The sequence below is a fragment of the Chrysemys picta genome, chromosome 6 (genome assembly GCF_011386835.1).
Source record: "Chrysemys picta bellii isolate R12L10 chromosome 6, ASM1138683v2, whole genome shotgun sequence".
Lineage (NCBI taxonomy): Eukaryota > Metazoa > Chordata > Testudines > Emydidae > Chrysemys > Chrysemys picta.
This window is the reverse complement of record NC_088796.1, coordinates 3,207,483-3,235,395: the sequence shown is the minus strand read 5'-3', so window position 1 is coordinate 3,235,395 and position 27,913 is coordinate 3,207,483. Positions and strand designations below refer to the sequence as shown.

At 47.7% G+C, this 27,913-nt stretch overlaps 1 long non-coding RNA gene across 4 annotated transcripts; it reads left to right on the top strand.

Annotated features, from left to right (window-relative positions):
* The first annotated feature begins 322 nt into the window (after positions 1-322).
* Positions 323-27,913, top strand: LOC101945251 (uncharacterized). 4 transcript variants are annotated; one of them, XR_010602073.1, is made up of 5 exons: positions 752-4,365; positions 6,330-6,478; positions 9,437-9,550; positions 24,821-25,156; positions 26,329-27,913. It is a non-coding gene; the product is annotated as an uncharacterized LOC101945251 (long non-coding RNA). The 4 variants fall into 4 exon arrangements; XR_010602072.1 differs by lacking the exons at positions 24,821-25,156; positions 26,329-27,913 and adding an exon at positions 323-493 and having other exon boundaries at positions 1,302-4,365; positions 9,437-11,122; XR_010602075.1 differs by lacking the exons at positions 24,821-25,156; positions 26,329-27,913 and having other exon boundaries at positions 747-1,475; positions 3,733-4,365; positions 9,437-11,122.

The window sequence follows — 27,913 nt, the reverse complement described above, 5'->3', positions numbered from 1 at the left end:
AAGGGGCGGGGCCAGGGGCCATGGAGGGTCCTCTGTTTTTATTTGAGATATGGTAACCCTACGTAATAGGCGCCTGTATCAGAAAAAGCCCCCAAAGCGTGACTATCCCTAGAAACTCGGGACATGTGGTCCCCCTACGCAGCACCGACACGGGGCGCTGAGCTTGGCCCCTCAGCGGCTTCTGGATTCACAGCGCAGTGCAGGCCGCGGGCCCTGTCTCCATGGCAACGCTTGGAACTGGGGGAACAGGGCATGCTGGGACATATCCGCGGCTTTAACCACCCCCCGCCCCGCTTTGTTACGTCACTTCCGGAGAGGCCGCGTTCGATTCGCTGCTGTGAGAATTGCCGCCCCTGCTTCCGGCCTGCTGGGTGTTGACAAGATGGCGGCGATCGCGGGGCTGCAGGGACGGGTGGAAGCGCACGAGCGGCGGGTGTTCGGCCCGAGTGGGGCCAGGCGAGGGGCGGGCTCCTCAGCACCCCCCGCTCGGCTTGTGTGTGACCCCCCCGGAGTGGGCCCCGGGCGGGAAGCTGCCCCCCCCCCCCGGACCGTCCCGGGCTGCTGGGCTGGGCCGGGCCAGCGGGGATCGTTCCCTGCGGCTCGGGGCCTAGTGCCGGGGCAGGTGGCTCCAGCCTCCGCATTGGGGGCAGCAGCCCGGGGGGATTGGCCCCCGAGGGGCTATGGGGGGGGGAGGCGCGCGCGGGGCTGGGGATTGGCCCCCGAGGGGCTATGGGGGGGGGGAGGCGCGCGGGGCGGGGCGGGGCGGGGCACTGGCCCCCGAGGGACTCGGGCCGGGGAGAGCCAAGCTCTGGCTGTTTTGTTCTTCAGCAGCCAGGCCCTGCTCCCTGCCGCCCCCGGCTGCGGGTTCTTGTCCCGCGGGCCTTGCTCGCTCCACTCCTGCCCTGCGCGACGCTCCCCGGCCAGCAGAGCCCCCCCGGGGGTCGGGGGCCTGAGGAATAGTGCAGAGCCTCTTGTCCCAATGCCCCCGACGGGCTGCCTAGCTCGGGGCTGCTTCATTTACTTCTGAACTGCAGCCACCCCTGGGGTACAACGTGGGCTCTGTTTAGCAGCCTGTAGTAACGTTCCGGAACCATTCAGGCCGCAACGGGGGAGGGATAGCTCAGTGGCTTGAGCATTGGCCTGCTAAACCCAGGGTTCTGAGTTCCCTCCTTGAGGGGGCCACTTGGGGTTCTGGGGCAAAATCAGTACTTGGTCCTGCTAGTGAAACCATTTTAAATGGACATTTTATCTTCTCTCACTGCTGGTTTGTGTGTGTGGTTTTTTTTTTTTTTTACCGCCAGGGGTTTAGATCCAAATTGTATTTTACATGGTGGTCTTGTTGGGTGGCCTGTCTGAGATCATTTGAGTTGTGTTTCGGAGTGGGTTTAAAAACAACCCTCATAATTAGCTCCTTGGGAGACAAAGGACTGAGTAGACAAGCTGGCATCTCTCGAGTGCAGTGCACCTCTTGAGAGGTGAGAGTAAGGAATCTTACTTTGATTTCTGTTTCGGTATCAGAGATCTAAAACCTAAGGTTTCAGCTTTACTCCTTCCCTAGTGTTACCGAAATATCGGGTCCACCTAGCTGAGAGCCAATAACAGCCAGACAGGGATAAGGAAGAGTTGCTTTATTCTGCAGAAGAAAGGAGAGCTTTGCACCTTAGTACAAAAACTCTCTTACACACATTTTACAGATCCTTTATACACATTCAGGCAAAGGTCCTTGCATTGTTAACACTTGATTGGTGGTTGTCAGACCCGTGCTTTTGCTATCTGGTCAGTGAAAACCGGCTTGGGACCAGCTCCAACTACCTTAAGGCCTTGAAGGGAAGACAGTTGAAAAGTTCAGGCTACTGTGTACTTGAAGTGTCTGCTTCCCACAATGGCCACTGGTTGACATAAAGGCTGCTCTGTTAAGGAGTGGTCACTAGTAACTTTCACAGTTCTTCTCTTTTCCTGAATCCTTAGAATCTTATGGGAAAAACCCAGAAGAACATCTCCATTCTAAGGTGTAGCTTCCTGTTCACTGAGTATCCCTGTCCCTTGCATGGTGAGGTCTCTGTAGTCTCCGTGCAGTTGCTTACCAGTAATAGTCATATATAGTAATCCAGTTGCGTGCTTCATACAAGTCTCTTGGGCATCTAATCCTCAGCTTGGGACCCATAGCTCCTGGCCCCAGAAGCAGCAGAGGGGTGACTTTGGAAAGTTGTTTTCAGTTGATTCTGATCAGCGTATACACAAACAACTAAAACGTTAGGTTTCAGAATAGCAGCTGTGCTAGTCTGTATCCGCAGAAAGAACAGGAGTACTTGTGGCACCTTAAAGACTAACAAATTTATTAGAGCATAAGCTTTCGTGGGCTACAGCTAGGGTGACCAGATCACGTGGGTCAAATATTGGGGCGGGGGGCGGAGCAAAAAAAAATGGTGGCAGAGCAAAAAAAAAACAATACCCCCCCCCTCCACAAGCGCTGAAGGGAGGCCCAGAGCACAGGCAGGACTCAGTCGGGCAGTACCTGGAGGGAGAGCAGGGGGGTGGTCCATGGGGCCAGGCGGCGGCTGTTCTCTCTCCCCCCCTCCCCCCCTGGACAGCGGGACTCGGGAGCAGCCGCTGCTGCAGCTCCCACTGTCACGGGGGGAGGAAGCGGCCGATGGCCAAGCTCGGCGGCTGCGGCTCTGGCGCCCGCGAACCCCCGGAGCCTGGGCCTGTTGCGGGGACCCAGCAGCGAGCACACTGCGCCCAGCCCCTGGCCAGTCGCATCTGGGCTGGCTGCCCAGCTGGTGCAATCCCGCGGGCGGCCCCGCAGGGGAACGAACAGGGCTGGGCTGCCGATGCCTCGGGGCCGCCGTGGGATTACACCAGCTGGGCAGCAGCCCAGACGTGACTGGCCAGGGGCTGGGCGCAGCGTGCGCGCTGCTGGGTCCCTGCAACAGGCCCGGGCCCCGGGAGGTTCGGGCCTGGGTGCCAGAGCCGCAGCCGCTGAGCACCATGGCCACTTCCTCCGGCCGTGGCAGTAGGAGCTGCAGCAGCGGCTGCTCCCAAGTCCGCCGCCCAGGTGGGGGGGAACAGCCGCCGCCTGGCCCCGCGGGCCGCCTCACTACTCTACCTCCAGGTACCACCCGACTGAGTCTGCCTGCGCTCGGGGCCAGGCCAGACTCTCACTCACCCCGGCCCCGCGCTCCCCCTGCGTCTCTGGGGCCTCCCTCCAGTGCTTGTGGAGGGAGGAGGAATGGCGTGCTTGGGGAAGAGGCGGGGATTTGGGGAGGGAGCCAATGGGGGAAGGAGGGAGTGGAGTCGGGGCGAGGGGGGCACGAGCCCTTCCAGGCTCCGGAGCCTTTGCTTGTTTGTCCAGTGTCCCGACCTAACATTGGTCGGGACACGGGACAAACAAGCAAATATCGGGACAGTCCCGATAAAATTGGGACATCTGGTCACCCTAGCTACAGCCCACTTCATCGGATGCATGAACTCCTGTTCTTTTAACTAAAACGTTGGCATTTCACTTACTGTGCAGGAAAGTGGCAGTAACCAGTGGTGGTCTGGTGGTCAGCAGTATTTATCTTCGGGGCGTTTCTGAGCTGTAATGTGCTTCGGCTGACAAGAAATGTATTAAATTAATCCCAATAGAAAGATTTTAAACATGCTCTTAGACAGTCGTCTCTGCTTTGGTAACTGCAATTCCTGGATGTCAGGACTAAGCAGGGACTGACTTTTCTTCTGTGTGCTTTGCAGCTGCTCCTGACCATGCTGCCAAACTGCAGCGACTTGCTCAAATCCACATCCAGCAGCAGGTAGAGTGAATACTCATCATGGTTAACCTTCAGTGGCAGGGATGGGGCCTCTCGTTAACCGTAGGTAATTTGTGGGCAAGGCTGGAGTAATTAGTAGCACAGACTAGAGCCACTCTAGTTAAGATTATCAGTATTTCTTCTTTCCATTACGTTGTTTTCAGTTTGTCCAGATCATGGGATTTCCAGGAGGCAGAAGAGATCTCTGCTCAGGAACATCTCCGTGTACAAATAGCTTTGGGTGGCTTTTTAAAAACCACAGTGGGGATACTAACGCCTAACTGCTAATTCCCCCAATACTAGGCTGAGATCCCGACAGCATGGCAAGGCAATGTGGCCTCCCTCCAACACAAAGGGGGAGAGACGACCACCTCACCTGACTACAGTTCCCTTCCCAGTTTAGGTGGGTGGGAATCTGAAAATCAGTTCACATAAAATAAGCAGCTCGATTTCCAGCACTGGGTAAAGGGCCTCCCTCAAGGCCTAATCCATTGAGCATATTGTATCTGATTCCAGGGAGAGGAAGGAGCATCTGCCCTGCCTTCCCTGAGAAGTCTTCACTGAGGCTGTGTTAGTGGTTAAAAGAACAGGAGTACTTGTGGCACCTTAGAGACTAACAAATTTATTAGAGCATAAGCTTTCGTGGGCTACAGCCCACTTCTTCGGATGCATATAGAATGGAACATATATTGAGGAGATATATATACACACATACAGAGAGCATAAACAGGTGGGAGTTGTCTTACCAACTCTGAGAGGCCAATTAATTAAGAGAAAAAAAACTTTTGAACTGATAATCAAGATAGCCCAGTACAGACAGTTTGATCTTTTGAAGTGATAATCAAGATAGCCCAGTACAGACAGCCCAGTACAGACAGTTTGAATCAAACTGTCTGTACTGGGCTATCTTGATTATCACTTCAAAAGTTTTTTTTCTCTTAATTAATTGGCCTCTCAGAGTTGGTAAGACAACTCCCACCTGTTTATGCTCTCTGTATGTGTGTATATATATCTCCTCAATATATATTCCATTCTATATGCATCCGAAGAAGTGGGCTGTAGCCCACGAAAGCTTATGCTCTAATAAATTTGTTAGTCTCTAAGGTGCCACAAGTACTCCTGTTCTTTTTGCGGATATAGACTAACACGGCTGCTACTCTGAAACCTGTTAGTGGTTAGTATATTTGGTTGCTTTTCTCTGACAGAAACTGATAGAGCTGTTCCAAACAGAGCTGAAGTCACTGCAGTAAGAAGGATTTCTTGATGATGAATTGATTCCCTACTTCAGTGGAGTTGTCACTGCAACGCTCTGGCTAAATGTGCATGATTGGGTCTCCTTCTGGTAGCTGGTCCACTTGGAGGATTAGAGCTGGCTTACTCCGCTAATAGAGAAACTCCTTTTACTGAAGCAGTACAGGGGCTCTTGCAGCTGAAGGTCCTGGGTTCTATCCCTAGCAATGACAGTGGTGTCCACACACATACAGCCTCAGGTTAACCACAGCACTCCCAGTGCATGGTGTAGATACATTTTTGATAATTTTTATATGACTTTACATTGTGCCTTTTTATATAACCTTGTGGTGGGTCTACCCACGTGTGACCTTTGTTTTTATGGGACTTTGTATTAAAGCCTCATTTAGAAACTTTGCATTGCCCTTGGTATAATATTATAGCCCCTAAGGATAGAATAAGATTAAAAAAAAAATCTTTTTGCTAGGAGTAAAACAAAAGCTCTCCCCCCCCCCTTAATCAATTGCCCTGTTAAATAAATAAGGTGTAAATAAGCAAGGCATAAAAGGCAGCACCTCCAAACAGCCTCAACTGTTAAAAAGGGGCTAAAAGCCAAACCCCAAAACAATAAAACGTGTCAAGTGGGCTCATTAAAGCAAACATATCAATGGCCTCGGGGGTTAAAAGCCAGCACCTTCTTTTAAAAACACCCTCTTTGCAGCATTAAAACAACACTCAAAAGAAAGCAGCACAAAAAAACAATAAACACAAACACAAAGTTTAAATCTGGTATAAATTTGCATAAAAAAAAAGCTGCTATAAAAGTAAGGTGTCTTGCAAAAAACCCCGGGTCTCGTCTTGTCAACATAAAAGCATCAATCCGGATCGGCAAAAGCCCGGCTCCACCCCCTCCCCCATCTAACTCACCTGGCCAGTAAAGTTAAAAAAAGCAACTAATTGGTAACAACAAAACAAAGTGTGTGTGTGTGAGTGTAAGTGTAATATATTATATGCATATAATACAGTGTTAATGAATACATGTATTACTAATAAATGTGGCGTTTTGCCTTATTCCCCCTGAAAAAATCCTGTGCAGTACTTTAAGTACAACAATGGTTGCAGCAGGGGTCCCAGGCACACCAGAGGTGGCCTGACAACTGGTACCAAGGAAAACTCATTCTCCTAAAAACGGAGACGATGGGGCAAGCTTGTCCATCCAAACAGAAAAGAGAGGCACAGGCGTATTTGCAGTCTCTTGTTTTCTTTGAATGCTCAGTGGTGTCTAATATCTGGGTTTTCCACATTTTCAAGGCAGTCACAGAGTTTATTACAAGCAGCAAGTCCAAGATAATAGAACACTGGATGTATTGACATCTGCACGCAGACAGCAGGTCCGTGTTTGATGGCCTGCTGCACACAGCTAAAGAAATCCTGGAGAAGAGCTACACCCCAGGAGAGATGTAAGAGGCTGGAATTGTATAATTAGACCTTTCTGTAGCTCTCTTCATTCCCGCACGCTGCTTCCTGCCGTATCCTTCCTAGCCAATGAGGTCCTGTCACTGCTTGCTATGGGCCTTTACAGATGGGATTTTCAAAAGCACTCCGCGCTGCCTGACACTGCCGCCATGGAAGTCAGGGGAGATTGACCGTAGACTTCGCTGGGAGCAGTTGCACTAGTGCAGAGCACTTTTTTGAAAATCTCACCCTAGGAGCTTTCTCACTGCTGTGCCCTGACAGGATCTGAACACTCTTAACATCACCAGGTGGATGGCACTAGACCAAGGAAATTGTTTAGGTTTTTACTTCTTCCCGGAAATGTATAATCGGAGTTCCAGAGTCCTGAAACAGTTGGTCCCAAATTACATCTAGAGGCCTGAGGTGTCCCTTACAGGATAGCAAGCATAATTACAGAGGCAGTGTGGTGGAGTGAATAAGGCATTGGATTGAGAGTCCGGAAAGCTGGGTTGTATCCCTGACCCTGCCACTGACTTGCTTTGTGACTGTGGGTATGTCACTTAACCTCTTTATGCATTTATGGTTCCATTTGTACAACTGAGATTACAATACTTCATAAAGAAAGTGAAGTGTTTGGAAATCCTTGGATGGAAACACTGTATAAGTACACCTTATAAGACTAAGGGTGAGTGGGCTTTGGTTTTTAAACTTAACCCTCTCTTCCCATCATGGAAACTTGATCATTTGGATTCCTTAGCCTTGAAAGACCGATGTTCCCTCTCTTTTTTTACATCCATGTGCAGAATGAATTTTGTTATGTGATGGAGGTGATGTGTGGCGGGAGTGGGGCCGAGGGGTTTAGAGGGTGGGAGGGAGCTCCGGGTTGGGGTGTGGGCCCTCCCACTTGAATTCAAGTGCTTTGCCTGAGAGGTGCTGAGTCGGCATACTTTGATTATGGAGAGTGGGATATTTTTCACAAGCAGTCCTCATTGGCTTAACTCTGCTCCCACTGAAGTTCTCCCATTGACCCCAGTGGAGGGGAGGTCAGCAAACACCAAGTGCTTCTGGCAATCACACCCAGAAACTTTAATCCTTCCTCAAATGCAGGTTTACTGACACAAATGGGAGTAATGGAATAAATTGTCATTTGAAAAGAACTTTGTCATACCTCCAACACGGAAGCTGATTATTTAAAAAAAAAAAAATAATAACCCACACACCAACACTGGTGTTCGCTTTTTAAGTCTTTAAAGAGAGCTGTATAGAAGTTTATAATATTTGCTGTTACTTTAAACTAGCTTATCCTACCAAATCTATCTTCTTTTTGAAAACACAGCTGCTATCACCTGCTCTTCCTAATGCAGCTACATTTTATCAAAGGTTCTCTGTTAACAGCTTGCTTGATTGGGCATTTGTACTTTCGATGTCATGTGCTCGGGGACAGAGCATTGCTGGCGTAAAACCAGCAGAGGGAGCTACGTTACTTTTCAGAGTAGTGTAAAGGTTTTTCCTACAGATGGTCAAAACATTTCATACTTCAAAATTTGGAAGGCCTTTTTTCCCTTGAAATTTTGACAAATAGGAATAAAATTGTGCATAAATTCTGTTTTTTCTCTCTCCCTCTCTTCCCCCCCCCTCCCCCCCCAACCATCCCCCCCAAAAGAGTTTTTTACTGGCTTGTTTTTATACCAGACTTGTGTGCATTTGGTCCATGATGATGTACGGAATTTTGCTTGATTATTCATTAGAAATCGTTAAGATAGAGTATATTCCCAACCACATTTAAGGGAGCACAGATTTTTGTGCTCGCACAATTTGATATTGTTTTATATAGTTGAAAACTTTGCTTCAGAAGCACCCATTTAAATGACACACACTAGGCTACAAGCTAAGCTCCCCCCAAGCTGCGCGGCTGCTCAGCAGGCTATGAAGGGCTGCGTAGGTGCACAGCCACGGGGCCCTGGAGAGGACAGAGGTGGGGGTGGGTGGGGAGCAAGTTGGGATGTGCAGGGCTGCGGCGGGGACAGGCGCCTCTCTCCCCACCACAGCCCTGGGACAGCCTGCACCCCAAACCCCTCATCTCTGGCTTCACCCCAGAATCCACACCCCCAGCCAGAGCCCTCATCCCAGAGCCCTCACACCCTGCACCCCAAGCACCCTCCCACACTCCAAACCCCTCATCCCCAGAGCCTGCACCCCAACCCTCTGCCCTAGCCCTGAGCCCCCTTGTTAGCCCCTCATCCCTGGTGCCATCCCAGAGCCTGCACCCCCAGCCAGAGCACTCCCCCCCCCCCCACATCCCAACCCTCTGCCCCAGCCCTGGGCCCCTTCCCACACTCCGAACCCCTCGGCCCCACCACAGCCACACATCTCCTCCATATTGGTGCACATAACAAAATTCATTCTGCACATGGATGTACAAAATGAGGGCACATTGGTAAAGCTACTAATAGCATTCTGCTCTTCTATACCGTTACAAAGCTCAGTCTAGTTACTTCTCCTTACTGACTGTGTTCAGACAGGATGTCAGGGATATAACCCAAGTCAGCAGAATCCCGGTCCTCTCCCCGACCACTTCACCATGATGTCGCCGGTAATGTTATAACTTATCCGAAGTATCTTTTCCTCTGCACTGATTGACGCCCTTGTCCAAAGGTGAATGCTGAGATCTTGATTTTCCTTACAAGGGTGTGACATAAACCCACTCTGTATTTTTAGCCACCATTTATACCATGCTAATCTCCACAGGAGATCATCATGGGTTGTTCTCTACACCCTACTGGGAGATGAATTCAGCCGTAAGATATTGTATCCACTGGTTTTCTTTGGCACCTAGGCACTCATACCACCATGAGGAACATAGGATGGATAGCTTGATGGTCTGTCTGTAACATTAGAAATGCCTTGTAATCTGCTTGTTGCAGGGTCTGGCCTCTGTTAATCTGCTCCTGTTTTAATTGCAGGTGCCACCGCTGAGTCAGTCGAAATGTCAGACATATGAACTTGGCAGAACAGAGGGGTATTGCTGGAGACCATCGTTCTTTTGTTTTGCAAACCTTCCAGCTACTGTTTCACAGGTAGAGCACATCTGTCCCCCTGGTGGATTCCCTTGCACTGCTTTCAAATGGCCACATTCAAAAACCTTCTCAAGAACCAGTTCTTCAGTGATGGACCTACAGAGTTAGCCCACTAATTAAGGATCTGTTGAGGGGGAGTCAGGTATCGATAATATGCATTTAGACAAGCTGTTCTGCTGTGGATAAATGAGTCATTGGAGCGGGGGACTGCACCCAGTGTCACTGTGCCTCAGTGGGTCACAGCTGACAGTGCCAAACTCAGGGCAAACTGCTGTGAAATAGGGTAGACTCACCCCAAATGGCTGGTGGTTCTTTATCGGATCATACCAAACCAGTAACAAAAGTAAACCTCTGTCTCGCCACATTGCTCAACAAGAACTCAAAAATGCAGTCTTCAGGCACTCCAGCCCTTGTTTCACCACCCAGATACTGGATTCTATGATGAGTGGTTACCAAAAAACAATTTCATCAAATATAGGGTCCTTCTAATCTCAAGAGATCAGCCACTTAGCCAGGTTAATATATAACTCAGATCTTACCCAATAATCACAGTGATGTTAATCCTTGAGTAACTAAAAACAGACACACACACAAGTCCTTATATCAGGTTTGTAGCAGTGATGGAATAACCTGCTCGCCTGTGAAGTCTCTCTCTGATAACGTCCGAAAGATTGGAAGCTCTTCAGTGCATAGTTCAAAATGCTCCTTTTACTTGTAAATCCACCGTCCAGAGAATCAGGGCAGGAAACAGATAAAATGGAGATAGCTCAGGGGTCTTTTTATATCCTTTGCCACAAGCCTGGAAATGTACTGTCTCTGCTTGTGGAAAGGTACTGGCCTAAGATGGAGTCCAGGGTCACATGAGCATAACACATGTCCTTGCATAGCTTGATGACTCTCAGGGGGTAGCCATTGCCCATATTCTTGCTGAGGTGTCCACATGCCATGCATCTGAAGAAGTGAGTTTTTTTTACCCACGAAAGCTTATGCCCAAATAGACTCTTAGACTTTAAGGTCAGAAGGGACCATTATGATCATCTAGTCTGACCTCCCGCATGATGCGGGCCACAAAAGCTGACCCACCCACTGTCCCTTAACTCAGCTGTTGAAGTCCCCAGATCGTGATTTAAAGACTTCAAGTCGCAGAGAATCCTCCAGCTAGCGTCCCCTGCCCCATGCTGCGGAGGAAGGCGAAAAACCTCCAGGGCCTCTGCCAATCTACCCTGGAGGAAAATTCCTTCCCAACCCCAAATATGGCGATCAGTAGAACCCCGAGCATGCAGGCAAGATTCTCCAGCCAGATCCTCATTGACCATTGATACTATTTACCAGCGACGGCACGTTATTGACTAATTGACTAAAATCCCGTTATCCCATCAAACCATTCCCTCCATAAACTTATAAATAAATCCGTTAGTATTTAAGGTGGTAAGACAACTCCCACCTGTTTATGCTCTCTGTCTGTGTGTATATATATCTCCTCAATATATGTTCCATTCTATATGCATCCGAAGAAGTGGGCTGTAGTCCACGAAAGCTTATGCTCTAATAAATTTGTTAGTCTCTAAGGTGCCACAAGTCCTCCTGTTCTTCTTTTTACCAGACTCCTTGTTGTTTTTGTAATTACCTGTACTGAAAGTTCACTAGGACACTGGAGGACGGATAAGTACACACACAAAAGAAATGCTTTAGGATCTGCAGCGACCACAAATGGTTTAACGTCTTGTCCAAAAGACAGCCCCTCCAGCAGTACAGCACCAGAGATGGAGAGTGGATCAGTGTTGAATCAGAGAGGAATTCCTCTTAGGGTACATCTGCATTGAAAAACAAAAACTACAGTGAATCTCGGAGCCTGGGTGTGACAGGTTCCCCGAGGTACAACCTCGAACCGAAGAACCACTGAGCCTTCTGTCCCATCAGTCTGGACTTCCTTTCACACTGAGATGTTGTGACAAGCTGCAAACCTACTGCACTCACACAAACATCCACAGGCTGGGACACACCCAGCTGTGTTACATGAATGCTTTTGCCAGCCACTCATGAACCAACAATAGAGAGGCTCCAGCCAGTTCCCCTAGCTCCCCAGTCTTGCACCCCTGAATTGTACTTCTTACCCTGGTTCAAAGCCAGACCAGTGTAAGTTAATTACCCAATCTTCCCCTCCCTCAATGGGGAAAGGACGTGCATAAGTTTTTGTTAACTGAGCTAAGATTTTTTTTCCATGCACTTCACTCAAGCCCCACTGTTTTAGGTAAAATATAAAACTGATGTATTAACTACAGCAAGGTAGAGTAGTGATTATAAGTAACAAGTGTACAGATCGAAGTAGGTTATACCTTAGAAATAAAATTGCAATCTGAGTTCTCCAGAATCCTAGAACTGGAAGTGCCATCCAGTCCGGTCCCCTGCACTCAAGGCAGGACTAAGTATTATCTAGACCAGGGGTTCTCAAACTGGGGGTCAGGACCCCTCAGGGGGTCGTGAGCTGTCAGCCTCCACCCCAAGCCCCGCTTTGCCGCCAGCATTTATAATGATGTTAAATATATTTAAAAGTGTTTTAATTTATAAGGGGGGTCGCACTCAGAGGCTTGCTGTGTGAAAGGGGTCACCAGTACAAAAGTTTGAGAACCCCTGATCTAGACCATCCCTGCCAGGTGTTTGTCTAACCTGCTCTTAAAAACCTCCAGTAATGGAGATTCCACCAACTCCCTGGGCAATTTATTCCAGTGCTTATCCACCCTGACAGGAAGTTTTTCCTAATGTCCAACCTAAATCTCCCTTGCTGCAATCGAAGACCATTGCTTCTTGTCCTATCCTGAGAGGTTAAGAAAAATATTTTTTTCTTCCTCTTCCTTGTAACAACTTTTTACATACTTGAAAATTGGTATCATGTCCCCTCTGTCTTCTCTTCTCCAGACTAGACAAACCCAATTTTTTCAATCTTCCCTCATAGGACATGTTTTCTAGACATTTCAACATATTTGTCATTTTTCTCTGGACTCTCTCCAATTTGTCCACATCCTTCCTGAAATGTGGTGCCCAGAACTGGACACAATATTCCAGTTGAGGCCTTATCAGCACGGAGCAGAGCGGAAGAATTACTTCTCCTGTCTTGCTTACAACACTCCTGCTAATACATCCCAGAATGATGTTTGCTTTCTTTTGCAACAGTGTTACACTGTTGACTCATATTTAGCTTGTGATCCACTATGACCCCCAGATCCCTTTCCGCTGTACGCCTTCCTAGCCAGTCATTTCCCATTTGTGTGTGTGTGCAAGTGATTCTTCCTTCCTAAGTGGAGTACTTTGCATTTGTCCTTATTGAATTTCATCCTATTTATTTCAGACCATTTCTCCAGTTTGTCCAGATCAGTTTGAATTTTAATCCTGTCCTCCAAAGTACTTGCAACCCCTCCCAGCTTGGTATCGTCCACAAACTTTATAAGCGTACTCTCTATGCCATTATCTAAATCATTGATGAAGATACTGAACAGAACCAGACCCAGAACTGATCCCTGCGGGACCCACTCGTTATGCCCTTCCAGCATGACTGTGAACCACTGATAACTACTCTCTGGGAACAGTTTTCCAACTAGTTTTGCGCCCACCTTATAGTAGCTCCATCTGGGTCATATTTTCCTAGTTTGTTTATGAGAAGGTCACTCAAGACAGCATCAAAAGCCTTACTAACGTCAAGATATACCACATCTACCACTTCCCCCCATCCACAAGGCTTGTTACCCTGTCACAGAAAGCTCTCAGGTTGGTTTGACACGATTTGTTCTTGACAAATCCATACTGATTGTTACTTATCACCTTACTATCTTCTAGATGTTTGCAAATTGACTGCTTCATTATTTGCTCCATTATCTTTCCTGGTACAGATGTTAAGCTGACTGGTCTGTAATTCCCCGCATGGGCGGCAAGTCCTATGGGCCCGTGGTGCCTGGGCACCAGGAATATTCCTGGCCCGGGACCCGGCTCCAGCAATGTTTGGGGTCGGGTCTCTCCCTCGGCCCCGCCTTCCGCTCCCGGGCCATTTAAAACAGCCCAGGGCCCCCACTTACCACCGGCAGCGCAGTGGAGCTGAGCGACTTCCTCCCTGCTCGCTCCACGCGGCTGCTGGCCCTTTCCTGCAGCCCCTGGGCGGGATGGGTCTGTGTCCGCCCCAAGCTCCCCTGCGGCCAGTAGGAAGCTGCAGGGGCAGTGCCTGGGGATAGCAGCACACGGAGACTCCCGGCCTGCCCTTCCTAGGAGCCCCAGGTAAGCTCTGCACCCCGCCCCTCCCAGAGCCTGCATCCCCTCCCTCCACCCCCCATCCCCAAACTCCCTCCCAGAGCCAGCACCCAAACTCTGTCCCAGAGCCTGCACCCCTCACCCCCTCCTGCACACCCACCCCTTGTCCAAGCCCAGAGCCTACACCCAAACTCCATCCCAGAGCCTGCGCCTTCACCCCCTGTCATGTTATTGACTTGAACTGGGACCATATAGAACATGGTTGCAACCAAAGTCCTGTAGTGGCACCAAATCTTGTATAAAGGGGGTCAAATGGGGTGTCTAAGACAAGGTTATGGTTTGCTGGTTATGATTATGCTGTCTGTATCTGAGTATCAGTTTTGTAGTTGAAGTTATGAATATTGGCTCTATACTGTCTGTATGGCAAACTTATGCTATGCTTCTGGGTGACACCCCAGACAAGTTGGTGTTAGCTCTGCCTAGCCTGCTTGATGGTTCATTAAGGACCATCAGCTATACCATGGACCCATTGAGAGAAGGCAGATACGCCTTGTAACTCAGCAAAGTATACAGGGACTTGCCCATGTGACTCCAAACTCCATTTTGCTGTAATTTTCCACAGTGAGAACAAAGAGGTGTTTTTACACCTGGAAAAGACTATAAAAGGCTGATGCCTCATCTCCATCTTGTCTTCAGTCCTCCTTCTTACCTCTGGAGGGACTTTGCTACAAATGGAAGCTCTGAACAAAGGACTGAGGACCCATCCCAGCTGGGGATGTTCCAGAGACTTGATTTGAACCTGCAGTTTATTCTATCGCTGCTGCAAGCCTGAACCAAGAACTTTGCCATTACTGTATGTAATTGATTCCATTTAACCAATTCTAACTCTCATCTCTATCCTTTTCCTTTTATGAATAAACCTTTAGATTTTAGATTCTGAAGGATTGGCAGCAGTGTGATTTGTGGGTAAGATCTGATTTGTATATTGACCTGGGTCTGGGGCTTGGTCCTATGGGATCAGGAGAACCTTTTTTCTTTTCCTGGGGTATTGGTTTTCATAACCATTTGTCCCCATAACGAGTGGCACTGGTGGTGATACTGGGAAACTGGAGTGTCTAAGGGAATTGCCTGTGTGACTTGAGGTTAGCCAGTGGGGTGAGACCAAAGTCCTCTTTGTCTGACTGGTTTGGTTTGCCTTAGAGGTGGAAAAACCCCAGCCTTGGGCTGTAACTGCCCTATTTTAAGCAATTGGTCCTGAATTGGCACTCTCAGTTGGGTCCTGCCAGAACCAGCATCGTTACACCCCCTCCTGCACCCAAACACAAACTCCATCCTAGAGCCTGCACCCCAGACCCCCTCCTTCACCCCCACCCAAACTGCCTCCCAGAGCCCAACCTCTCACCCATCCTGCACCCCAATCCCCTGCCCCAGCTCAGGGCCTGCACCCCAGAGCTCCTCCCCCGCACCCAAACTCCCTCCTAGAGCCTTAGGCAAGTGGGGGGCGGAGTTTGGGGGTGGGTGGGTTTTGGGCACCACCAAAATTTCTACAAACCTGACACCCCTGATTCCCCGGGTTTTCCTTATTTCCCTTTTTAGAGATGGGCACTATTTTTGCCCTTTTCCAGTCTTCTGGAATCTCTCCTGTCTTCTATGACTTGTCAAAGATTTTAATTGCTAGTGGCTCAGATATCTCCTTAGTCAGCAGCTTGAGTATTTTAGGATGCATTTCATCAGGGCCTGGTGATTTGAAGACATCTAACTTGTCTAAGTAATTTTTAACTTGTTCTTTCCCTATTTTAGCCTCTGACCCTACCTCATTTTCACTGGCATTCACTACGTTAGTCGTCCCATCGCCACCAACCACCTTGGTGAAAACCGAAACAAAGACGTCATTAAGCACCTCTGCCATTTCCACATTTTCTGTTCTTGTCTTTCCCCCCTCATTGAGTAACGGGCCCACCCTGTCCTTGGTCTTCCTCTTGCGTCTAATGTATTTGTAGAATGTTTTCTTGTTACCCTTTATGTCTCTAGCTAGTTTGATCTCGTTTTGTGCCTTGGCCTTTCTAATTTTGCCCCTACAGACTTGTGTTGTTTGTTTATGTTCATCCTTTGTAGTTTGACCTAGTTTCCACTCCTGTTTGAGTTTTAGATAATTGAAGATCTCCTGGTTAAGCCAGGGTGGTCTCTTGCCATCCTTCCTATCTTTCCTACGCAGTGCGACAGTTTTCTCTTGTGCCCTTAATAATATCTCTGAAAAACTGCCAACTGTCTTCAATTGTTTTTCCCCTTTACTTGCTTCCCATGGGATCTTACCTACCAATTCCCTGAGTTTGCTGAAGTCTGCCTTCTTGAAGTCAGTTGTCTTTACTGTTCTGTTCTCCCTCCTACCATTCCTTAGTATCGTGAACTCGACCATTTCATGATCACTTTCACCCAAGCTGCCTTCTGCTTTCAAATTCTCAACCAGTTCCTCCCTATTTGTCAAAATCAAATCTAGAACAGCCTGTGACGTTATGAGTGTGTCGGAGAAAAACTGAGTTCTCACTATTTTGTTTAGGTACAGCAAGTCAGAGCTTTATTAACTCTCACATGTGCAGAGGAGAGAGCAAAGCAGGTCTCTCCCTGGTAACTAATTACAGCAAGCATTTATACCTTTCATTACAGAAATAATGAGGGACAGTAGCATTTTGTTTATACATAGGCCATCTTGATATCTCATTTCCTCACTTGTTTTGACTCTTGCCAACATACAATTAGTTTCTATACCTTATCTACACAAGGTCTTCTACACCTTATCTATACTGAGGTCACAATGACTTCTTACACAGCTCTTTCTCACCCGCCTCACACAATCCTCGCTTCTACAAATCTCGCGTTATCAGGGTTATCAGGGTCACAGCTAGCTTGACTCTTGCTAACAAAGACTGTCTCTTGCTAACGAAGCCTGACTCTTGCTAACAACCGTCATGCATTGCAGTTCCCTTCTGTCAGTTCTTTTCTCTGCTTCCACAACCCCCCCCCTTTTGTACTTCTAGTACAACAAACATTCTCAAATCTCTATTTGCATCAAGTCCTGGACTTCAGATTCTAAATCAGATGCTTCAACCTTAGGGGTTTTGATTGGATGTAATGATAATGCATGATTAGCATGAACATGAAAGGTATTACTATTGTTAGTCTTTTACAACAACAGTAACATAATCCTAAGCTAACTAATAACAATACAAGCAATAACATTCCCATAGCAATACTATAATGGGGTTGTTGTACAGCCTTTGTCATAAAGCACAATACATCATATTTAGTACATAAGGTGGATACTCTATAAGCAGTGTGAAAGGCATACTTTTCTACTTGATATACATTTTGAAGCATGTGAATTTGCCCTTGTACCTCAGAGATTTTCTGAATCTCAGGTAACAATGAAAGCAAATTTTGAAATCTATCAGATAGTAAGCTAGTCCAATTAAAGGGTATCTGGAACCTAAGGGCTACTTGAAAAACTCTATCTGCAGGCCAGTAAATGATATGATTGCCTGCAGTGGTAGTGAGATTAAAATGTATGTCTTGTGATATGGTGTCATTAACATACACACAGCTATCATTAGCTTGGAAGAGTAAGTGTCCTGTCAGGGTAGTTCCTTGTCCCCTACCCTCCCAGCAAACGTAGTCATAGACAGTGACAACTTCTCCTGGCTTCAGTTTACGTGTACACTGAAGCTGTGGGGGTTCTAATGGCCAGAATGTCCATAGGTTACCTAACCCCATCCAAATGGCAGGTGTAATCCTAGGAGCACTAACTAAAAATCGATTGGGCATACCAGGTGGTCTAATTTCCCAGATGTCTCGATGAATCACCCAATCCCATATGCATCCTCCCCATGGACCCGGCAGGATACGGTATGTGGGAGCCCACACCCCCTGTACCGGTCCATATGCTTGGAAGGAGCACTGAGAACGTCCACACTTCCACCCAGAAAGTTTCCAAGTATGCCTCCATGGCCACAGGTCAGATGGTACTCCTGATGTGTCTGTAAGGGCAGTGGGCCAAGCCTGGTGCTCTAGATCATGCCGAATGGCCATTAGCTGGTCATTCAGGAAATCCTGAATCTCTGAACATGCTAGATCCCACTGCAATGCCTTCCCAGCCTCAGTGATATTCAATACCATCTCTGTCAGCAACTTCTGGGTCATAGAACTAAGGGCGGAAATAACATGTAACTCACCAACTCCAGCCTGTACCTGGGTTAGTTGTGCTCCAGAAACAAGGCCTATGGCCTTCTCTAGTTGGCCCAATTTCTCATCATGTTCCTGGTTCTTAAAAATATTCCAAACTGCTGCTGCACTATTGGCCCCATCCCACAGGGATCCGGTCAAGTCCCTTCTCTTTCTAGAAGAAATAACCCAAGCCCTCTGTTGTGCTAATCTAATGGCAGCCCCTTGTGAACAGTTCGGGTATGTAGAGGTAATCTGGAAACTGAATAAGGGCAATGAAAATTTAACAGTTCCCAGTGTGGTGTTAATCACAGTCCATCGATATCCTACTACATCTCTCTTTGGTGTAGTACTATACCACATCTGTTGGTCAAATACCTTTATGCATTTCCGGGAGGCATTAACATTAATGGTATAAGATGGAGTGTATTGTAGTAAGGTACAAGTCACATTATCAGTCACTGGAATCATTTCTATGCAGATAAAATTTCCAGTGGCAGAACAAACTCTTTGAGTGCTTGTTCGATTGTTCACTAATTGGGTGATCAAATAACAATAAGGGCCTCTTTCATTTAACACAGTACAAATTCCAGGAACAATCATCATATCTATTTCACTATAGAACCCATCAATTGCAGTTATTAATTCTTGGGGTTCACTAGTAGTGATATCATGTACTTTTATCTCTACAGATCCATTTGTTTTCCATTCAATTGTTTGCTCATATACATTATCTTGAACTTTAAAGAATAATTTCTCTGAGCAAAATTTCAGTAAATCACTGAGATGTGAAAGTCTTGGCCAATGAGTTTCATTGGAATGTGTAGTACTGTTTGTATCTGGATAAGTTACAGTGGTGGTGGCAAGGGTCAAGGGACTAGTGGTAGGTGTAGTCTTTGTGGTGGCAAGGCGTTTTTGATATTTATCATCTGAAAGCCAATTAGGGAGGGCAGTGCATCCTGAAGGTACCTGTCCATAAGCACAAAGCCCTGATCCTGGAAAGAATCCACCCCACCACTGGACCCCACATTCCCAGGAACGTTCCCCACAGTTCCCTCCTTGCCAATAAACAATGCTTCGTTTCTTGCACCAGGGCCAGTTCTTAATGTCTTTTGTAGTTAGAAAGTTCTGGACTTTGGTGGTTTCAGCAGAGCGAGTGTTTCTTCTTTTCTTCTTCAAAAGCAGTTGTGATTCACCACAGTGCAGGGGAGAGGTTACTAGCACTTCACCCTGTACTGGTGTGGTTCCTGTAAAAGAATTCAAAGGCACAGTAGATCTGTCAGTGGACAAGGGAGAGGTTACTAGCACTTCACCTTGTCCTTCTTTCCCTGCTGTCCAGGAGGCACAGCAGAGCTAGCAGGAGAAACAGGCTGATCAGTAGCTGGAGAATCCTCTCCAGGTGGAGGGGTCTTTTTGCAGTGCGAAGTATGGGTCCAGGTGGGCAGTCCTTGGCACTTCACAGCAGTGTTGGTGGTTAACAGGACTTGGAAAGGACCTTTCCAGCGTGGAGCCAGGGCAGTCTTTCGCTGATGGACCTTTATGTAGACCCAGTCTCCTGGTTCCAGCGAGTGGCAGGGCTGCACAGGATCCTTGGGTAGTGCTTCTTTCACCTGTGTATAGAAAGACTTAACACATTTCATTAGTGCCTGACAATACTTAAGCATTGTGTCATCCATTAAATGAATGTCCATCTGAGCTAAGGTCAGTGGGGGCGCAGTTGGTAGTCTCATCGGGCGCCCTGTCAGAATCTCATGAGGGCTGAGTCCAGTCTTTCGATTGGGAGTGGCCCTCATACTCACTAGTGCCAGAGGAAGGGCATCTGGCCACTTCAAGTTTGTTTCAGCACAAATCTTGGCCAGTTTATTTTTCAGAATTCCATTCTGGCGTTCCACTGTCCCAGCAGACTGCGGATGGTGGGGACAGTGAAGGTTGTGTTGAGTCTGCAAAGCTGCACATAACTCCTTTACAATCTGTCCAGTAAAATGAGTTCCACGGTCACTGTTGATACTCACAGGGATGCCAAATCGGGGTACAAAATCTTTAAGCAGAAGTTTCACAACAGTCCTGGCATCTGCTTTCCTGCAGGGAAAAGCTTCAACCCAATTTGAAAATACATCCACCAAAACCAATACATATTCATAGCCACAACATTTAGACAGTTGAATAAAATCAATCTGAATATTTACAAAAGGTCCCCAAGGGGGAGGGGGAGCTGCCTGCCTAACTTTAACAGCTTTCCCAATGTTATGCTGCTGACAAATCACACATTGTTGACAGTAGTGATGTGCAATGACTGGGAACCCGAACGCACACCAATCTCGGTTAACTGCAGCAACCATCCCCCCTTTGCTCACGTGAGCCATTCCGTGGTATACACGAGCAAGATAGGGCATTAGCATCTTCGGGGCAACCAGGCGACCAGCTGGGGCACGCCAAAGATGATCAGGGTGTAGAATACAGCCATTAGCACTCCAAAAACGTTTCTCAGCTGCTGGTGCCGCTTCCTGGATCTTGGCCAGATCCTCAAGGGAGGCTAGTGGAGGCTGCTCAATCAAAGCACAAGTATATTCAGCCTGAGGTGCAGAAAGGGCCGCTGCTTTGGCTGCAGAGTCTGCCAAAGCATTTCCACGGGTAACTTCATCATGAGGGGTCTGGTGAGCTGTACATTTCACGACAGCTATCGCTTTGGGCAATACAAGGGCGTCCAGAAGAGCAGAGACATACAGACTATTCTTAATAGGAGAACCAGTGGATGTAAGGAAACCTCTATATTTCCAGAGCAAACCATAATCATGTACCACTCCAAAAGCATAACGAGAGTCTGTATAAATTGTAACTGCTTGATCCTGAGCTAGAATGCAGGCTCGAGTTAAAGCTACAAGTTCGGCCACTGGAGCAGAAAACACAGAAGGAAGAAAAGCACTTTCAATAACAGCATGGGCAGAGCACACAGCATAACCAGCAACCAATTGACCCTTAGAATCTCGCAAGCACGAACCATCCACAAAGTAAATAAGATCAGGATTTTGCAAAGGCACATCTAGTAAATCATCTCTTGGACGGGAGAGAACCGATGTCACAGACACACAGTCATGTGGTTCTCCGTCTTCGGGCCCAGGCAACAAGGAGGCAGGATTTAGAACAGGGCAACGAGCCAAAGTGATATGAGATGAAGACAACAAGACAAGCTCATATTTTGTAAGACGAGAAGTGGATAGATGCTGTGTCTTAGATTTTAACAAGAGAGCAGCCACCGCGTGAGGGACAGCAACAATCAAAGGAGATCCTAAGACAATAGATTCAGATACCTGAACAGCAAGAGCTGCTGCAGCTACAGCACGCAGGCAAGGGGGAAATCCAGCTGCCACAGCGTCTAGGGCAGTACTGTAATAAGCAATGGGACGGTGTTTGTCTCCGTGCTTTTGCGTTAATACAGCCAAAGCAAACCCATTACGCTCATGACAGAAAAGAGTGAAGGGTTTAGCATAATCAGGAAGTCCCAGGGCTGGTGCACTGGACAGACTTTGCTTGATAGCAACAAAAGCTTGTTCAGCCTCTGGAGACCAAGGAAGAGGCTCAGGGGTACCTGACTTAGTCAGATCCTGTAAGGGTTTAATCATTGTTGCATAGCCTAAAATCCATTGTCTACAGTACCCAGTCATGCCAAGAAAAGTACGCATTTGAGAAATAGTTCCAGGCCTAGGCATATTTAGAATAGCTGAAATCCGAGAATCTGATAAATGACGAGTACCAGGAGAAATATCATGACCAAGGTAATGAACCCTGGGCTGACACAGCTGTAGTTTTTCCCGGGATGCCTTATGACCCTTAGCAGCTAAAGCAGTCAAAAGAATCAAAGTATCAGTTTTACAAGATTCAAAAGAGAGGGATGCCAACAAAAGATCATCCACATACTGTATAAGCACTGATTTACCTGGAAAAACCACATCATCCAGATCCTTCTTCCGGATCTGGGAAAACAAGGAAGGGGATTCAGTATACCCTTGGGGTAACCGAGTCCAGGTGTACTGGCGTCCTTTATAGGTAAAGGCAAACAGATACTGACTCTCAGGGTGAATGGGGATAGAAAAGAAAGCTGAACATAAGTCCACAACAGTAAAGTAGGTAGCTGAAGGTGGAATACAAGAAAGAATTGTAGCTGGATTTGGAACCACAGGAAGGGAAGGTAAAACAACAGCATTAATCGCGCGGAGATCTTGAACAAACCGATAAGTGTTCTTTCCTCAGAAGGATTAGAATCAGGAGAGCTACTGGGAGGCTCAGAATCACCTCTTTGTGGTGAAGAGGAGGCTTCTCTCCCAGGGGAAGAGAGAACAATGTGTGCAGCTGATACATGTGGTGGTGAAACTGGCACTGCCGGGTGAGATTCGTTAGCAGACCCAGGCTGTGCAGGGGGAGGAGGCAGCACGGGCTGCTGCTGCTGCTGAATGTTACTGAAGAAATCTAAAATATCCTCAGCAGTTTCCTCCTCACTGTCAGACCTAACTACTTGGGGATAAAGGGGAGCAGAAGGAATTGCTTGAACGGGATTAGGATACACAGGAGCTGAAGGAATCACCCTAGGGGGAAGACAGCTGGATGCCTTGCATTTAAGCTGTAAATGTTGCACTTGAGCTTTTAACTTTTCCTGGGAGTCCTTTAGACTCCGCACTCGAGACTCGTGGAGTCTCTTTGTTGCTTCCTCCCACCAACAGACAAATTGCTCCCACTGTGTATCAGAGGCTTTTGGTGAAGCCAGAGTTTCTTTAAGGTATTTAAGTTTCAGAGTAGCAGCCGTGTTAGTCTGTATCCGCAAAAAGAAGAACAGGAGTACTTGTGGCACCTTAGAGACTAACAAATTTATTAGAGCATAAGCACTGATATGCATCCGAAGAAGTGGGCTGTAGTCCACGAAAGCTTATGCTCTAATAAATTTGTTAGTCTCTAAGGTGCCACAAGTCCTCCTGTTCTTCTTTTTAAGGTATTTAAGTTTGTCTAAATCAAAGGTACCTTCTAGTGGACATTGTTTAGATGGATTAGCACGCGTGTAAAGATTCCAATTATCTAAATACCTGCAGGTTTTCGGGCCATAATGTACGTACATGAAATAAGCTGGGGTACCCTTAGGGGGTGAAAGGGAAGACTTAGACTGTCCCCCACCCATTTTCCAATCACACACTCAAAGGGGAAGGATGCCCTGTCCGCGCTAGCGGCTCATAAACTAAGGACTCTCCCTACAGGGTATTCACACAGGAGTGACTAATGAGGATAGCCATGACCCCCTACACCTCCCTTCAGCAAAGAGCGTCGGCTAATCTCAGAGAGAAAGCGCCGCTTACTCTGTTGCATCCAGTGAGATGGTCAGACTGTCAGTGGCTCACATGGAGAGGAAAAGGGGAGGGAAGATGGGTGCACACACTCCTAGACCCAGGTAGCCTCCTCGCCGGACGATGCCAGGCCGAGTCAACCTACATGGGTCGGATCTCCTAAAAGATCCTCTAGTTACCGGGCTTGCGTTAGAGTAGTTCTGGTCACGAGCCAAAAGACTTCGCAGAGTACTCTGGGCGTCTTCCGGTAACACTCAATTCACACTGTGTACACACAGACCACACACACACACACCAACATACCAAGGCCTTCTACCAGGTACCACTCCTGAGTACCTCCAGGTACTATTCCCAAGTACCTCGATGCATCACTTGAGGCGGTAAAAACCCCTCTTGAGGCAGTAACAACCCCTCAACACAGGTGCAAACCCTATGCACCTCGCATATGCATACAGGGGGCGGCAAACAATTCCCCTATTACGCCGCTCAGCATCTGACCTTGCTGCACAGTCAATAAGTTCGGATGGCGTGAGCCCAACAGGGGCAGATGGCCCCACGGACAGTCCTCCTCCGACACCCCAATAGAGATTTCAAAAGGTCTCTTACCTCTATTGTGGCGCCATGGGGTTCGAAGGGGAACGATCCGTAGCAGCTGCCGTTGCCTCAGTGGGCGTTGCCATCCCGGACGAGCCCCCAAATTGTCGGAGAAAAACAGAGTTCTCACTATTTTGTTTAGGTACAGCAAGTCAGATACTTTATTAACTCTCACATGTGCAGAGGAGAGAGCAAAGCAGGTCTCTCCCTGGTAACTAATTACAGCAAGCATTTATACCTTTCATTACAGAAATAATGAGGGACAGCTGCGTTTTGTTTATACATAGGCCATCTTGATATCTCATTTCTTCACTTGTTTTGACTCTTGCCAACATACAATTAGTTTCTATACCTTATCTACACAAGGTCTTCTACACCTTATCTATACTGAGGTCATAATGACTTCTTACACAGCTCTTTCTCACCCGCCTCACACAATCCTCGCTTCTACAAATCTCGCGTTATCAGGGTTATCAGGGTCACAGCTAGCTTGACTCTTGCTAACAAAGACTGTCTCTTGCTAACGAAGCCTGACTCTTGCTAACAACCGTCATGCATTGCAGTTCCCTTCTGTCAGTTCTTTTCTCTGCTTCCACAAGTGTAATATAATATCTCATTGAAAGGTGACAGGGCCAGAAAGAGTTAATTACCTCACAGACTAACCTGACCCATGGCCGAACTTTAGAGACTGGTTAGGAAGATCTGTAAATTAATAGAGCTTTGAAATGCAGCCGGCATTGTTAGAGGTAGAAGGGTAGATGTTTGCTCAGGTCTTGTGATGTAAGCAAACAAGTCTTGTCTATTGCTATAGCTTTGATTCAAAGATCAAAAAAGGAATATTAACATTTAGGAAGATACTTGAAGCAAATAGTATTATTGTCTCTATGTCTCTTTGAAGGTTGTGGTAACCTGTATCTGAACTGTTTGATGGATAAATTACCCTGTGCTAATTGCCAGGATGTTTGGAAGAAGGACAGTTAAGCCTATTGTTTTCTCAGGCCAAGAAGCTGCAGGAAATGTATAAAAACCTTGGGACTTGATCCTTCATCTCAGATCTGCTTTGGGTTTCAAGAGGGGGAAACCTTAAGCCATAAGGATTGAGATCCCCAGTCACTGACTGGAGCCACCCTGAGCATGGACATTGGACTATAACCTATGGACTATTTCTAATAGGACTTTTGGCAACTACAAGCTCATCTCTGCTATGTATCTGAACCTCAATAATTGAATTCAGGTCTGTCTGTATATTGATCTTTTAACCAACACTCTTTTTTTTTCTTTTTTAATACATTTTAGTTTAGTTAATAAGAATTGGCTATAGCGTGTATTTTGGGTAAGATCTAAGTTATCATTTGATCTGGGACTGGAGGTTGGTCCTTTGGGATCAGGAGAACCTTTTCTTTTATATGATGAGATAAGATTTTCAGAATTTATCATCATATGTTTGACATATGTGTCTGGATGGAGGCCTGGGGCTGGGCACTTTAAGGGAACTGCATTGTCTGAACTTCTGAGTAACCACTGCGGTAATACAGAGGCTGTTTTGGGCTGGTTGGTAAATCTAAATATTGGAATATCCACCAGCTTTCGGGGTTTGTCTGCCCCATTCTGTTTGCAGTTCACCCTAATTGACTGACATCAGCTGGCTCCCGCAGCACTGTCAAACAGCCTCTCCCCTAATAGCTATCTCCACCTTCTGAAATAAAAAAATTGTCTCCAATACGTCCAAGAACTTGTTGGATAATCTGTGCCCTGCTGTATTATTTTCCCAAGAGATGCCTGGGTAGTGGAAGTCCCCCATCACCACCAAATCCTGTGCTTTGGATGATTTTGTTAGTTTTAAAAAAAATCTCATCTACCTGGTTTGGCGGTCTGTAGTAGACCCCTGCCATAACATCACCCTTGTTTTTTACCTCTTTTATCCTTACCCAGAGACTTTCAACAAGTCTGTCTCTTATTTCTATCTCCACCTCCGTCCAAGTGTGGACATTTTTAATATATAAGGCAAAACCTCCTCCCTTTTTTCCCTGAGCAAGCTGTATCCTTCTATACCAATATTCCCGTCATGCGTATTATCCCCCCAAGTCTCCATGATGCCAACTAGGTCATAGTTGTGTTTATTTACTAGCATTTTGAGTTCTTCCTGCTTATTCCCCATACTTCTCGCATTAGTATACAGACATCTAAGGTACTGCTTTGATGTAACGCTCCAGTTCTGACTTATCTCTCCCTTATTTCTGCTGTAACAGCCCATGCTCCCACCAGATTCCGACCCTTCTCCCAGGTCTCCATGTTTTTGACTTACCTGTGGGCTTTGGTCACCTGCCTCCGTTGAACCTAGTTTAAAGGCCTCCTTACTAGGTTAGCCAGTCTGTAGCCAAACATGCTTTTCCCCTTCTTCGATAGGTGGACCTGATCTCTGTTTAGCAGTCCTTCTTCCTGGAACAGCATCCCGTGGTCAAGGAAGCCGAAGCCCTCCTGGCGACACAATCTTCGCAGCCAGGCATTCACCTCCAGGATGCATCTCTCTCTGCCGAGGCCCCTACCCTTGACTGGAATGACTGAAGAGAACAGTACCTGCGCTCCCAACTCCCTCACCCTTATTCCCTTGTAGTCATTTCTGAGCTGCTGAGGGTCATACCTCACAGTATCATTAGTGCCCACATGGATGAGTAGCGTGGGGTAGTAGTCAGAGGGCCAGGTGATCCTTGACAATCCCTCCGTAATGGCTGGGATACAGGCCCCTGGCAGGCAGCATACCTCCCGAGATGCCATGTCCGGGCAACAGATGGGTGCCTCTGTCCTTCTCAGAAGAGAGTCTCCAACCACCACTCCTCACTACATGTGTCCGACGAAGTGGGTATTCACCCACGAAAGCTTATGCTCCGTACATTTGTTAGTCTATAAGGTGCCACAGGATTCTTTGTTGCTTTTTACAGATCCAGACTAACACGGCTACCCCTCTGATACTTCACTACCCTACGTTTCCTCCTGGGAATGGTGTCTGTGATCCTCCCAGCCTGGGGGGTATAGGCTTCTCCTCTTCAACCTTTGGGGGTGATTCCTCATCACTTGTTGCCAGGGCAGCATAACAGTGCTCCATCACCATGGTGGGGGGTTGGGAGTAGGGGTGGAGCAATTCCTGCTGCCAGAAGTAACCAGCTGCCTGTGTCATCCCTGTACCAGAGCCTTTTCCTCCTCCCCGGTGGCATGACAGCAGTCCTCTCTAGCTGGATAGCGTCCTCAGCCTTGAAGTCTCCCTATGAATACTCTCAAGGAATTCCTCGTGGGCTCGGAGGAAACTCCTCAGCCCAGCCCAGCCACCACCTCCTGTAGCTCTCCCACCTGCTTCCCGAGAGATCCCACCAGAGGCACCTTTCACACTGGATGGTCCCCCCCAACCTGGCTGTCTGTGAGTGGGAAACGCAGGCCACAGTCTCTGCAAGTCCAGACCAGGATCTGGGGAGAGGCATCCATGACTAGGTTGTCTGTCTGGATACCGGCGCAGGTGGAGGAGACAGGAGCAGCGTTGGCACTGGTGATGTGGCCCTTTCTTACCATAACGATTATATTAAGTCTCCCTCCCACAACCTCCCCTGTTCGCTAGCTCCCCTTGGTCGTTTAGCCTCTGGCTTTTAAGGCCTTTTCTCTTAGGTCAGCCCTGCCCCCTAATTAATCACCCAGAGGGAGGGTGATCACAGAGCGGATTGAGGCTGATCAAGGATGATCCAGGGAACAAAGGCTCAAACGGTCTCCAGCCCCACAATCCCAACTGACCCAGTAACTGAAATAACCCGAGAGAGAGAGAAAAACACAAACATCCAAACAAACTCACTCGCACCTTCCAACACCACCTTTGCCATCAGAGGCATGAGAACTAGGGCTGCAGGGGGTGCTGCAGCACCCCTGGGGTCTGGGCCACTGGCCCCCTTGCACCCAGGGTCTGGGCTGCTGGCCCTGCCATGCCCACAGCTTCGCCCACGGCCTCAGC